Here is a 15323-nt window from a genome sequence, read left to right on the forward strand (position 1 = left end):
TATCCTCTTGTTTGACTGAGCCCTTTATCATTATGTAGTGTCCTTCTTTATCTCTTGTTACCTTCTTTGTTTTGAAGTCTATTTTGTCTGATATTAGTACTGCAACCCCTGCTTTCTTCTCACTGTTGTTTGCTTGAAATATGTTTTTCCATCCCTTGACTTTTAGTCTGTACATGTCTTTGGGTTTGAGGTGAGTTTCTTGTAAGCAGCATATAGATGGGTCTTGCTTTTTTATCCATTCTGTTACTCTGTGTCTTTTGATTGGTGCATTCAACCCATTAACATTTAGGGTGACTATTGAAAGATATGTACTTATTGACATTGCAGGCTTTAAATTCGTGGTTACCAAAGGTTCAAGTTTAGCCTCTTTAGTATCTTACTGCCTAACTTAGCTCGTTTATTGAGCTGTTATATACACTGTCTGGAGATTCTTTTCTTCTCTCCCTTCTTGTTCCTCCTCCTCGATTCTTCATATGTTGGGTGTTTTGTGCTGTGCTCTTTCTAGGAGTGCTCCCATCTAGAGCAGTCCCTGTAAGATGTTCTGTAGAGGTGGTTTGTGGAAAGCAAATTCCCTCAGCTTTTGTTTGTCTGGGAATTGTTTAATCCCACCGTCATATTTGAATGATAGTCGTGCTGGATACAGTATCCTTGGTTCAAGGCCCTTCTGTTTCATTGTATTAAATATATCATGCCATTCTCTTCTGGCCTGTAGGGTTTCTGTCGAGAAATCTGACGTTAGCCTGATGGGTTTCCCTTTATAGGTGACCTTTTCTTCTCTAGCTGCCTTTAACACTCTTTCCTTGTCCTTGATCTTTGCCATTTTAATTATTATGTGTCTTGGTGTTGTCCTTCTTGGATCCTTTCTGTTGGGGGTTCTGTGTATTTCCGTGGTCTGTTCGATTACTTCCTCCCCCAGTGTGGGGAACTTTTCAGCAATTATTTCTTCTAAGATACTTTCCATCTCTTTTCCTCTCTCTTCTTCTTCTGGGATCCCTATAATATGAATATTGTTCCTTTTGGATTGGTCACACAGTTCTCTTAATATTGTTTCATTCCTGGAGATCCTTTTGTCTCTCTCTATGTCAGCTTCTATGCGTTCCTGTTCTCTGATTTCAATTCCATCAATGGCCTCTTGCATTCTATCCATTCCGCTTATAAACCCTTCCAGAGTTTGTTTCATTTCTGCGATCTCCTTTCTGGCATCTGTGATCTCCTTCCGGACTTCATCCCATTTCTCTTGCGTATTTCTCTGCATCTCTGTCAGCATGTTTATGATTCTTATTTTGAATTCTTTTTCAGGGAGACTGGTTAGGTCTGTCTCCTTCTCTGGTGTCTCTGTGATCTTTGTCTGCCTGTAGCTTTGCCTTTTCATGGTGATAGGAATAGTGTGCAGAGCTGGGACGAGTGACGGCTGTAAGGACTTCCTTTCTTGTTGGTTTGTGGCCCTCCTCTCCTGGGAGAACAGCGACCTCTAGTGGCTTGTGCTGGGCAGCTGCGCGCAGATAGGGTTTCTGCTTCCTGCCCGGCTGTTATGGAGTTAATCTCCGCTGTTGCTGTGGGCGTGGCCTGGCTCGGGCAGCTACTCCAAAATGGTGGAGTCGCGTTGGAGCAGGAGCTGCTGGGAGGCTATTTATCTCCGTAAGGGGCCTCCCTGCTCCCTGCAGCCCAGGGGTTAGGGTGCCCAGAGATCCCCGGATTCCCTACCTCTGGATTAAGTGACCCACCCTGCCCCTTTAAGACTTCCAAAAAGCACCCGCCAAAACAAAACTACGCCCACCAAAAAAAAAAGAAAAAAAAATTTTTTTAATTAAAAAAAAAAAAAAATGTTTTTAATAAAAAAAAAAAAAAAAAAAAAAGGTGGTCGTTCATTTTTCTTTATTCTCCGGTGCCAGCCTCAGGCCTCTGCTCACCGGTCTTTCTGCCCTGTTTCACTAGTATTGGGGTCCCTATCCCTTTAAGACTTCCAAAAAGCGCTCGCCAAAACAAAACAGCAAAAAAGCAAAAAAAAATGGTCGCGCGCTTTTCTTATGTCCTCTGTCGCCCAGCCTCCAGTGCCTGCTCACTGTTCTTGCTGCCCTGTTTTCCCAGTATCGAGGGCCCTGCACTGTGGCCCGGATGGCTGGGGCTGGGTGTTCGGCAGCCCTGGGCTCCGTCTCCCTCCCGCTCTGCCTGCTCTTCTCCCGCCGGGAGCTGGGGGGAGGGGCGCTCGGCTCCCGTGGGGCCGGGGCTTGTATCTTACCCCCTTCGCGAGGCGCTGGGTTCTCTCAGGTGCGGATGTGGTCTGGATATTGTCCTGTGTCCTCTGGTCTTTATTCTAGGAAGGGTTGTCTTTGTTATATTTTCATAGATATATGTTGTTTTCGGAGGAGATTTCCACTGCTCTACTCACGCCGCCATCTTCCGCCCCTCCTCGTTTGATTTTTATACTTGATTTATAAGTGAATCCCACATTTCTCCCTTATTATTATTATTATTATTATTATTATTATTTTTAATAAAATGCTGAAGTGGTAGGTAGATGCAAGATAAAGGTAGAAAACATAATTTAGTGCTGTAAGAGAGCAAATGTAGATGATCAGGTCTGTGCCTATAGACTAAGTATTAATCCAAGCTAGATAAGGGCAACAAAACATCCACGGATGCAGAAGATTTCTCTCAAAACGGGGGGGGGGTGAGGTTCTAAGCCTCACCTCTGTTTGATCCCCAATTTCTCACCTGATGGCCCCCCTGCGACTGTGCCTGTCTTAGGTTGTTCCTCCCTTGAGGAATCTTACCCGTCTCTGGATAACCAGTCATCTTCCGGGGCCATACAGGGAAATGTAAAGTTGGTAAGTGAGAGAGAAGCCATATTGTTTGAAATCTTTGCGAATCTTTTTGCGTCACTTCTTGGCTACTCACTGTCAGGCCCCACATAGCCACATTGCTGGCCACTGCTTCTCGGTGACAAGTGTCTGCCTCCGTTCTGGGACTAATCTTGAATCTAGTACTAAGATCTTGTTCTTCTTTAGGACAATGGTTCTCATTTACTTTGCCCCAAGGCTGGAAGTCACCATCAGCCTGGTAGATTTGAAAGAAAAAGGGACTTGGAGATCATACAACTGAATCTGTATTTGGACTCTGCTACATGCTAGTAGCAGGGTATTGAACAAGTTGCTTAACTCTTGAGTCTCAGATTTTTCTCCTTTTTTTCTTTCCTTCTGTTTTTTTATCTTTCTTTCATCTGTAAGAAAAGGATAATAATGCCTACCTCCTTGGAGTAATTTAAGGACTACCTGATTTATTGCATACTGTACTAGAGCTCTCCAGAATTAATAGGAGACACATCTTATGCATCTGTCTAAATATATCTAAATATAGATATGTATTTACACAGGCACACCCACCCACACACACATGGAAATTTATTATAGGGAATTGGCTCACATGATTAAGGAGGCTGAGGAGTCCCACAGTCTGCCATTGGCAAATTGATAATCCAGGAAAGCCAGTGGAGTGCATTCCAGTCCAAGCACAGGAGAAGACAGTGTCCAAAGCTTGAATTCTCTGTCATCCTCTTTTATTCTATTCAAGCCTCCAGGGAATAGGTGAGGCCCACCCATACTAGGGAGGGCAGTCTGCTTTACTCAGTCTACCAATCCAAGTGTTAATCTCATTCAGACACTCCCCGAATAATGTTTGTCCAAACAGCTGGACAGACTACGACCCAATCAAGTTGACACATAAAATGAACCCTCACACACATAAAATATCTGGGACTTTTTGGGGCTCAGCAAAGGCCGGTTCTCTTTATCAGTAGCTTTACCTGAATTGACTCAGTAACAAGAAAAAGAAGAGAAAAACAGTGAAAACTCAGCTGGACTCAATTGACTTAAAAGGCTAGGCATTGTGCTGTGTGCCAGGTAAAGTAAGTGAAAACAAAAACAATTACTTGTAGGGTACGTGTCATCATACATTTATCAAAACCCACAGAGTGAACATCAAAAGTGATCCCTAATGTAAACTGCTGACTTTGGGTGGTAACGATGTGTCATTGGAGGTTCATCAGTTGCAACAAATAACTAGTCTGGTGTGCGATGTTGATGGTGGGGGAGGAGGGAACATGGGACATCTCTGAATCTTCTGCTCAGTTTTGCTGTGAATCTACTAAAACTGCTCTAACAAATCGTCTTTAAACAAACAACACCCAATAACTATCAAATAAAAGTAAAAATCTCTGGAGAGGGAGAAATGGATCTCAGTAGAGCACGTGTCTCTTTGGAGCAAAGGGATAAATAATTGGAGGGAAAGTGGAAGAACCCTGTGCCTTGTCTGGCCTTCTCTCTCTCTGCACAAATGCTTATTCCGTCACAGTTTCTTAACATGTGCAAGTGTTTTCATTGTTTTCTGAAAACCACCCAATTACAACTGCTAATCAGAATTCACAACAGTGGTCATGACCGGGTAAATTTTCAGCTCGGTCAATGTTTCTTCAGCCCCTCACCTGAAATATTTGTTCTGCCCTAAGAACATCATAAAATTTGTTCGGTATGTTAAAAATCACAATATGTTAAATGCTCTCTTTTTAAAGAAAATCCACCTAGTACTCTTTCTTATGAGTATTTAACCACAAGAACATGATGTAAAAAAAATATATGGAGGGAGCATTAGTTCTCTCACTGTTAGGGGAAAATATTTCCAAGGGGGAGTTTTTAATAACACTGCTTCTGGGACACCTCAATGACCTCTGCTTCAATAGGAGAGCTTTTCTGTAAAGGGCCTGTAACTCTGGGGGAGCGGAATCTCAGGGCAAAATACCTCTACACCAAAATCAGTCAAAGGGAGAAATAAACTTAAGGAAGCCTTTATTTCTTACAAGCAGTCATCCCATCCCTCTCTGGACCTGGCTGCAGCAGAAGCAGCTCCACCCAACCTCTCTGGTCCAGATAAACCCTTGCAGGCCCTTGTAATTTCCTATTGATGCACAGATGGACTAATTCTCTACACCCCTTGGAAACACCTACTGATATGCAAATACACTAAAGCCTGGCAAGAGAGTCTGGAAACATTGCAATTTTACCTACAGGCCAGACAGTATTTCACATTTAGGGGGGCCATTCGGTCTCTGTCACAACTACTAGGTAGCACAAGAATGGTTATAGACAACATGTAAATAAATAAGTGTGCCTATTTGCAATAAACCTCTGTTTACAAAAAGAGGCTTATGGGCCAGATTTCACCCATCGACCATAGTTTGCATACTTTTGATTTAAATTCTTGTACCTAACCCCCCTGTTACCATTTTACACACTTTGCATCATCATCAAAGCAAACAAACAAGTAGGTAAGAAAAGACCCCATGACCCAAACATCTCAGTTACTTTGCAGGCCTGAGACATCACCAATGCTCAGCAACTTCTTGGCATAGAGGTAGATCTTCAAATAGAGGGAATTCAGAAGCCCCTCATAAAGTTCTGGTTGTGCCCAGAAATGTGCAAAATATCTTCTTATTCCCTCTTTCCGTCCCGTATTTGCTAGTGCCATCAGTAACAGATGTTTTGGTGACAGCATTTCTCTTTCTGATCTCCTTCACCTGCTCCCAGCAGCCATTAGATCCTGGCTCAATCTTTTTTACTAGAGGCTTAATATCTAAAATAAAAATTTTTTCAAGTTTACAGAATGTTTTTTGTTCTCTGTAGATGAATGTAACTTTCCTGTCTGTTATACATATGATGCTTTATAAATGACAGAATAAAAAAAGTAAAAGAAAACATGGAAATGTATGATGACAGAAAATGTTGTCTGCAATTCTATCACTATCTAGATCTTAGACTTTTGATCTTTGTTGAAACTAATAATAAGAAAATTGATCTTAGATAATTAGATCTAAATAATAAGAAAAGTATCTCTCAGCTACTAGAAGAACATTTATGAATATTTGAGAAGTTGAAATATGGAAGCACTTTCCTAATTTTTCATCCTCAAAATAGACCACAGATTGTTAGAATAACCAGGTAGTTGTCAAAGTGTTGCTCTTACCTGCTCTAAAGCAAAATCACATGCTCCCTTCTTATCAGCAGCCACTCATCTCTTCATATACCTTTCACCCACCTGTTCTTACAACATCCTCTGGGCATCCTTATCCTGTCCTTTAAATTCAATTCTATGCCCAATGCCACATAATGATACAACTAGTTAGACCAGAAAAATATGAGACATGTCAAAACAATTTATTTCACTTGGAAAAACAACATTTTAAAATAAATGAAATTCAAAATCTATTATGTCCAGGAAAGCTTTTGGTGGCTTTCCAAGATCTGGCAAATAGAATAATCGACAAATGGACCTTGTTTATCCATGGAGGGAAGTAGAATGGCTGATTTAATAAATTACTGGCTAAAATGTATTTTCATAAACAACTTCCTAATTCAATTCAGCATGTTAATGTCTTGTTGCTTACATTGATATGATCTATGAAATATCCAAATCTTTTCCTAGTATTTCACAGAAATAACCTTCCCATGTGTAAAGACACTCCATGCTTCATTAATTAACTCTCCTGTGGTCAAAAGGCAAATAGAAGTGACTTCTGGCAGATTTTTCACGTTGACCAGAAGGTGCCTATTATCTCATGTTAACCAACCAAAAGATCAAAGACACAAGAACACAGGGATGAGGGATACAAAATGAGGAAAGCTGGGCAAAAAAATACCACTTAATGAAGTGACTGTTTAAATTGATGGATTTCTTTCCTTTTCTTCTGATAGATAACATAATTCAGAATCCTCTACCACTACCGGCATCCATCCACTCACTCCAGAATAGGATTTGGAAACAAGGTGTTAGCTGATCTCCCTCTCTGCTTGTCTTGTGCGGATAACACTTGTATATCTGTCACCCTCTGATCCTTAGAAAACTGGGGAAGTCCATTAAAGATGGAGAAAGGGATTCTACTGTGAATCAAAATTTAAGAAAAAAAGCAACCTAGGATGTACTCAACAGAATTTACAGTACAAAGCCAGAATAGGGCAAATTTGCTTTTTCAAAGTAGAGAGTATTTTCTTTTTTGGCAAGGATAATGTAATTTACAGGTAGCAGCCACTCATCTCTTAATTTTCCAAATACTGCAGATAGTCTTGATTTTTGTTTGATCTGCTTGCCCCTCAACATGCTGGAGCATGCTTGCTTGATTTATAAAAAAGTCTTTCTTCAGATGATAATAAAAGCTCATTTTAGAGGAGTCACGGTCCCACAGACAGAGATAATAACTCTTTCCGGCTGCAAGAAAAGGAAAACAGAAAGTCAGGTTGGGATCCTATGACTGATTTAAAGTGATCGCTTCTCCCTCCCTCTTTTTCTTTTCTCCCTCTCTCCCTTTTTTACTTCTTTGATTTTTCTCTTTCTTCTTTCCTTAACATTTCTGTGCAAAAAAACATTGCATGGGAACATACAATAGACATCTGCATAGTTGAGAGACTGTCAGTCAGGACACGAGTTTGACCAGGAAGGTATTTTGCAGGGTGTGGGTAAAGGCAGGGGCCAATGAGTAGTAAAGGAAACTGTGTGGAAGGAAAGAGCATCTACGGGAGGTGAGGGCAACGGTGGCTTTGGCCTGGAGTAAATGAGAGGCTAAGAAGTTTGAGGAGGTCCATGTACACAGAGAAGTGATGATCACCCAGCCAGGGTGTTTGAGCCCAATTGTGATAAGGAGGACATTTGAACAGGTGGTATCAGCAGCAAGTGGCATGAGAAGAGAGGTGAGGAGGAGTTTACTGGGGAAAGACAGCCATAGGTAGAAGCTTGGGCACAGGGTATTGAAGCCTGAGCGTGGTAAGGAGGACGTCCAGTTAGGGAGCCGGTGGTGGTCCATAGCCAGATGTCAGAGTCTGAGCAAGGTCTGGAGGGCATCTACTGGGGGACAAGGGCATGACAGATCGATGGCAAAATGGTTGCATACAAAGATGACTCATGCAATTCGTTGGTATTTGAAGGTTAATGGGAGCCAATTTCTCACAACTGGGACAAGTGGATTTAAACATGAAAGGAAGGAAAATTAGAATGAAGTGTTTGTAGTTGATTTGAAATTGGAATTATCAGTGTAAACTCATATATATATATATATACACACATACATGTATATATATAATGATGTAAATCTGTTCATTTTTTAATCGAGCTTTCTTTTTATTGTTGAGTTGTGGGAGCTCTTTATATAGACTAGATACAAGTCCCTTATGAGTTATATCCCTTACAGATACTATCTCTTAATTCTGTGAGTTATCTCCTCTTCCTTGATTGTCTTTTGAATCATAATGCTTTCAATTTTGATGAACTCCAATTTACCAATGTCACTTGTGGCTTTGTGTTATCTAATCCTAGATCACAAAGATTTACTCCAATGTTTTCTTCTAACAGTTTTTTAGTCTTAGCTCTTACACTAAGCTTTATGATAATTTTCAAGCTTAATGTTTGTAACAGTGTGAAGTAAAGAGCTAACTTAATTCTTGTGTCAAAAATTATTTGACACTCCCACTAGCACCTTTTTATTTATTCATTTTACTGCACTTTTGAATTATTTTCTTAATGATTTCTCTGGGGATTACAAACATACATTTATACTGTCTTTTACATTTGCTTACATAGTTACTTTTATCAGTGCAATTTGTTTCTTCATGGGCTTTAAAGTTAATGTGCAGTATCCTTGCATTTCAGCCCAAAGGATTCCTTTTATTATTTCCTATAGAACAGGCCTTTTTGCAACAGATTCTCAGTTTTTTTTTTTTTTTATGGGAATGTCTGAATTTCTCTTTCATTTTTTTTAAAGATAGCTTTGCTGGGTGCAGTTGACAGGTTTTTTCTTCAGCACTTGCAATATTCCATTGCCTTCTGTTCTCAATAGTCTCTGGTGGGATGAACTATTGATTTTATTTAGGATCTCTTGATGTGATGAGTCACTTTTGTCTTGCTTCTTTTAAGATTCGATCTTTCAGTCTGACTATGATATGTGTAGGTGTGGATCTGAGTTTATCCTACTTAGAGTTTGTTGAGCTTCTTGGATGTGTAGACTAATCTTTTTCATAAAATTTGGGAAGTTTTAGCCATTATTTCTTCAAATATTCTGTCTATCTTTCCTCTTCTTCTGAGACTTCCATTATGCTTCCTTATTTTGGTATAGTTGGTGACATCCTACAGGTCTCTAAAGAGCTCTTTGTCTTCATTATTTTTCTTTCCATGCCTCCCACTGGACAATTTTAATTGACTTATCTTCTGCTTCTTCTGTCAGTTCAAATATGCTGTTGAGCACCTCTAATGAATATTTCATTTCATTTACTTTACTTTCCAACTCAGGGATTTCTATTTGGTTCTTTTTTAACTTCAATCTTTTTATTGATATTCTCTTTTTGGTGGACATTATGTTTATATTTTCTTTTAATTCTTTTGACATTCTTTTCTTTAGTTCTTTGGGCATATTTATAATATCTGATATAAAGACTTTGTTTCCTAACCCCTAAATCTGGATTTCCACAGGACAATTTCTGTTGACCGCTTTTTTTCCCTCCATGTTTTCGTGTTAGTTTTTACACATGTTTTCCTTTCTCTTTTTGAGTCTCATATTTGCTGTTGAAAGCTGGACTTTTAACATAATGTAAAGTGTTAACCCTGGCAACGAGATTCTCCTTCTTACCCAAGCTCTGTTGTCACTATTCATGTGTTTAGTCCTTTTCTTGTACTGATTGTGCAAAGTCCGTATGCCTTGTCATGGGCAGCCATTGAAGGCGCTGCTCGGCGTAGCGGTCACATCATGGTGAGATAGCGATTTCCCTAAATCCTAAATGCCTTCAGCCAGTGTTTTCTGCCCTTTGCTGAGGCACCCATGTGCTGAAAGTGTGTTTGTTCATCAGTTTTCAACTCCACCTTAATCCTCATCCTGTAAGTGTAGTACTTTAAGGTCGTCAAGAGGTAAGGGATTAGGGCCTGCTCGGGTCTTTCGCGCACTGGCAAAATGACACATATGTACATGGCCTTCTAGATTTCCAGGAATATATAAGAACTTTTCAAAATCCCTTCTGGGCATCTCATTCCCCAAATTTTCCTTTTAAATGTTCTGTCCAGTCTCTGGCTTGCCCAATTAGTGGCACTGCATTAAGCAGTGAAATGTAAATTTGTTGCTGGATTTGTTTGTTTGTTTTGTTTTTTGAAATATGCTCTCAAACAAGGCATTTCTCACTGAACATGCTCTGCATCAATTTAAAAAAAAGAGAAACTCTGTGACTGGGACCTTTGCAGGCAGCTCCCAACTTGTGTCAGTCCTCTGGAAATGGAGCGTTTTGGGGAGCTTAAAGCCCAGTCTATTTTTCCTCTGGTCACTGCTAGGCTGCCGTTTTTCACAGGTGCCATTGTTGTGTGGCTTATGGTTTTCAAGGGAAAGCAGAGCAGGAATAGAACAAGTGAAAACCCCACAAAACTTTCTGTTATTTCGGTTTTTCCGGGTTTTTTTTCCTTTTTTGAATAAAGATTCTCATATTGTTTCAAATATTTGGATGCAAAAAGTCCAAAAAAGTTGATTTTGTTCATCTTCAGCAGTGTTCTTGTTTCTATGCAGTGGGTTTCCAGAAGTGCTTTCTCTTTATTCTTTATGCAAATTTTTCGTTAGCTTTGAATTACTGAAAAATAAAGAAAAATATTAGTTTATTTTTTTTATTATTATCTCGTGTGTAGTTCCTAATGTTTTTCTTTTTCTTAACCACATTCAGTCCACTTTGTTGAATAAACATAGTTACTTCATTAATGAAGTTTCAGTGGTGCTCAGAACCTATATACATTTCCACAGTGACAGCCATGATCACTTGAGTTTCTTATTTTTTCCATTACCCACTGGATTCATATCAACCAACCCTACCTTTCCTGTAATATTCACCATTGACATGATCTTATTGGGAATAAGACACTCAATTATCTTCTTCATTAGCAGTTATATTTTTTTATGCAAATTACACTTCACATATATGGTCTATAATTCACACTGCATGGAGAGCTTCATTATTTTTCCATTTCAATGGAAATGGCCAACACCACTGATTTACAAAAGAAGATACTTCCTTTCCCCGGGAATATTTATTATGGACACAAGTTAATCAAGGGGAAACTAAGTTTTTAACAAGTAACCAAAGGCTCATGTGACATCAGAATCTTGAAATAAATTATAGATAATGTGGATTATGGTTTTTATGATAAACCATGAATTTTTTTTGCATCTTATTCTTTAGACTATTACAGGCGTTGCAAGCATTTTTGTTATTTTTCAACAGCTGCGTCAAATAAATACGCTTCATCGTCCTTGTGCTCTCTCTTTCTTCTGTCCTGGGCTTCTGCATTTTCCTATCGGATGCTTATTCTCTCTAGGTGTAGGGAAGTCACTGTCCAATTTCAACTGCTGCGGTGTTGCATTATTCCACAAGAGGGCACTCCAGTGGCTGTCTTTTTCTGATTTTCTGTTTTCTCACGTATACATTAGACTGTAGGAGGTCTGCTTCTAAAAACAAGACGATACATATGTACATATACGCAACTAAAATTCAATTCTTTTGAAAGATGAAGATTTATACGTGCTACAAACAGGAAAATAAAAAGGAAGAGAGCTATCCCAATATTATATCCATGACAATTTAATTTGCCCTCCTGTGGAATTCCGGCTTTGGATATCTAGTAGACATGACTCCGAAAAGGATACAAGCCATATGGAAAACTTTACATGCTTTGTACTGACACTATATCAATGATATTTGATTATTTCCAAACTAAATAGAACAGGTAAAGGTTTTGTTTTGTTCTTTTCCTAAATAAAGCTGAAAGAAAAATTCAAATAAGTGTCTGAGGTGATTATAGAAAAGGTATTACAAAAAAATAGTACTTGAATTTTTCATAATAATGGGTAGACAAGATGTTAAGGAAATATTTGCTTTGCTGGCATTAGGATGGCAGAAACATAAAGAAACGAACTCATTATTTTTTAAATCACAGCATATTGTTACCATTGGAAAGTACACGGGCGGACCTCAGTTCATCCAGAGATGGTCAGCATTGTCTTTTTCTATCAGCTTTCCCTGGTGGGAGGGGAAGCAACACGGCAAGAAGGGGAGGGAGGGCCTGAGACATCCTGCTCAGCCCTCCAGGAACCTGTGTTATTCTGACTTCGTGGGGATTTTTCCTGGCTCGTCTGATAAGAGATCGAGCAACACGAGAAAGTTCTTTAGACATTGCCTAAGTTGAACTAGGTTGACCATTAGAAGAAAGATGCATCTTTTGAGGAAATATTGCAGGAGAGAAGGGGACTGTGGGTGCCAAGACCCAGGATTACTGCCAAAGCTTCTATATTCTACCCAGAGAACCAGGTGCCAGCATGGCAGTCACTTTTCCTGAATTTTGAAACAGTTTGAATCTAGAAACCACAACTATTTGATAACTCAATAACCAATGGGAGGCAAAAGGCCAGTATCGCAATCTCAGCATGATAATCATGTATAGCAGATGCAATTTTTAGGTTTTGTTTAGTAGATATAGTTGGGGTTTAAAAAATAAATCATTTTATGCCTTTATTTTGGCTCATAGTCATGGGATAGTGAGTTTCTAAAACAACTCTTTCAATTACTACCATTTGTAGTAATCAAATAATCACCTATTATTTAGATAAAGAGGATTCTTTTCCCAACTGAGATAATTAGTGAAAGATGAATTTTCTCCATGCCTGAGTGAGTTAGAAATCACTATGATTTGATAGACTGCCTTTGGAAATTGAATCTCTGTTAATTTTTTTAAGAAACTCAATACTCCTTTTGGGGCAATGGAGTTGATACTTTTATTAACTTTTAAATGTCTTTATATAAATTCCTAAATAGAAAAAGAAAAGAATGCAATTGCCTAATGAAAAATTTGATTTATACTTTCTTTAAAATGTAGGAAAACATTGATGAAAGAGTACATATATTCTTTATCACACATTTTATTATTTAGAATCCCATCTGTTATTTCTTAGTTATCTGTACTTCCCATTTGGGTTTTCCTAACAGCATCTGGAGGAACAGAGAGACCCAAACTGGTCTTGGTAGCTACTACAGGTTGGCAGATTCTGTGCATTAAACCAAGACACAAAAGCCAACACGAGTCTGCAGATACTGTATTTCCAGCTGTTTGAGACACAAATGGTACCCATCCCACTAGGGATGTAGCATCATCCAGAATCATTTCAGAGTGCACTTGGTTTATTTGACAAATATTTGGAAATAGATGTGACTCAGAAGCAAATTTACAAATCTCTGTATCTTTGGAGGCAGTTTTTAATACAAAAGCATTTCTGAAATTAGTCAGCGAGAGGGTAAAATCACCTCAAGGACATCTGAGTCAGTACAGTGTATGTGTGTATGTGTGTGCATGTGCATGTTTGTGTCTGAAATAATGAGAATTTAGTGAAAACACTACTATTACAGATTATTTTTTTTTTCTTTTTAATGCCCTATATCCTTCCCTCAAAAAAAAATGTGTGGATGTCACTCAAGGGTAAGTGGGATTTTCATGTTAACTCTATGCTGGCAAGGCTCAGTATACCGAGAGAGGAAATTAGTCTTTGAGGCTAAGTTTACTTACCATTTGATGTCAGTGTTGCACTATAAGAGCAAAATTAATGGGAAGGGGTGTAAGGCTGTGGGAATAAGTCACCAGGGAACAAGGTTAATTTGGATGTTAAAGGTTATCAAGTCTTAGAAAACTCACCACCATCTGAACAGGCAAGTCCTTTTGGAGACTGGCACAGCTCTTCTTTCGTAAGAAGTTAACCATCACATCCAACTTCCTCTCATTCAAATTCACAACATGACACCTGTCAAACACAAGTTGATTTTTTTCTTTTCAAATAGAAGAAGGCACATTAAGTGCTTGCTAATCTTAGAGATCTAAAGTATCTTCCATCATTTTCAATGAAAACATATGCATATTCTATTTCCAGATGAATAAAATGTAATTTAGCCATGCATAATCAACTGAACCCTGTCCCTCTATTTAATTTCTCAGTTGTTTGTGTTTACAGAAAGCTATTCTCTTCAAGGACAAATTTAATAAGGACAGCTTAGGAGGTTAGAGAAAAGTGGTGTGTGAAATGGAAAATGTGAGGCGATTTCAATTTAGATATGTACTTAGCTGGGTCTGTGATTATGAATGGTACCAGAAGGCAGTCTTTCTTACAAAACAAACATAGACATTTGGTTTCCAGTTTCTAGGCATGGCTGTTCATTAAAAAGAATGCATACCATGGATTTGCTTATTGTTTAGGTAAGTGGCCACTCTCTTCCTCATCAACTTTGGGAAAAGAAATATTGCTATGTGTTTGAAAGAATAAATAACTCTAGGTTAGTAACCTGTACCAGCTTGGAGGATGCAGTGTATACAACTGTTTCAACTTAATGAAGATAGAAATGTATATCAGAGCTTGGGGGATTTTGTGTTTATTTTTTTTTAACATTATAGTTGGTTTAGGTATCTTATATAAACTTACATGAGAACTCCAGAAAGTCTTGCAGAAATTAGAACATAAATACAGGCAAATCCTTCACTCACTGGGGGCTCAAATACAGCCAACACCTGTGTACCAGCAATAATTAGAAAGTGTAGGAAAACAGCCTTTCCATAACATTTCATTCTTTACTGCAAATCAAATTATAGACATATGCCTTCCAATATTGAGCTATTTTGGTAAAGTGATTTCCTCTTTGACACCCCATGTGGAGTTTCTTAAGGTGACAGCTTAACTGCTTTGAAATATCATTTTTATTGCTGCCTCATTCAGCTGTCTAAGCTATCAAAATATGTCCTTTCCCCACCTCTGCTCTGTTATACTAGAATATTAGCCCCAAAAGGAACATCAATAAATTTCTCCTCCAGAATAGAAGGTATTAAAAGGCTCAACCACAAAAAAGTGAATATCCATAGGTAGGCAAAGCTGCTATCTTAAGATCCTGTACTTGAAGGAAGGCCCTATACTGTAAGGTCTCACGCCAACAGAAAGATAGATGATAGATAAATAGATAATAGACAGTAGATAGTGTATTTCTTTCCTTCCTTCCTTCCTTCCTTCCTTCCTTCCTTCCTTCCTTCCTTCCTTCCTTCCTTCCTTCCTTCCTTCCTTCCTTCCTTCCTTCCTTCCTTCCTTCCTTCCTTCCTTCCTTCCTTCCTTCCTTCCTTCCTTCCTTCCTTCCTTCCCCTTTCTTCTATCAATCTAGAAATAAAGAAAGAAAAAGAAAATAAAAAGAAAGAAAAAAGGTCTACAGAACCAAGATCTTTTGTCAGGACTTGGCAAG

General features: G+C 38.8%; 1 protein-coding gene across 1 annotated transcript in view; it reads right to left on the reverse strand.

Annotated features, from left to right (window-relative positions):
- Positions 1 to 391: 391 nt before the first annotated feature.
- Positions 392 to 15323, reverse strand: part of LOC118932656 (keratin-associated protein 24-1) — a 207199-nt gene continuing 192267 nt past the window's right edge. Inside the window, exon 2 of the mRNA XM_057503951.1 lies at positions 392 to 405. The gene's annotated coding sequence lies outside the window, so the exon portion shown is untranslated. The remainder of the gene's footprint in view (positions 406 to 15323) is intronic.

Source organism: Manis pentadactyla, chromosome 1 (genome assembly GCF_030020395.1).
Source record: "Manis pentadactyla isolate mManPen7 chromosome 1, mManPen7.hap1, whole genome shotgun sequence".
NCBI classification, from domain to species: domain Eukaryota; kingdom Metazoa; phylum Chordata; class Mammalia; order Pholidota; family Manidae; genus Manis; species Manis pentadactyla.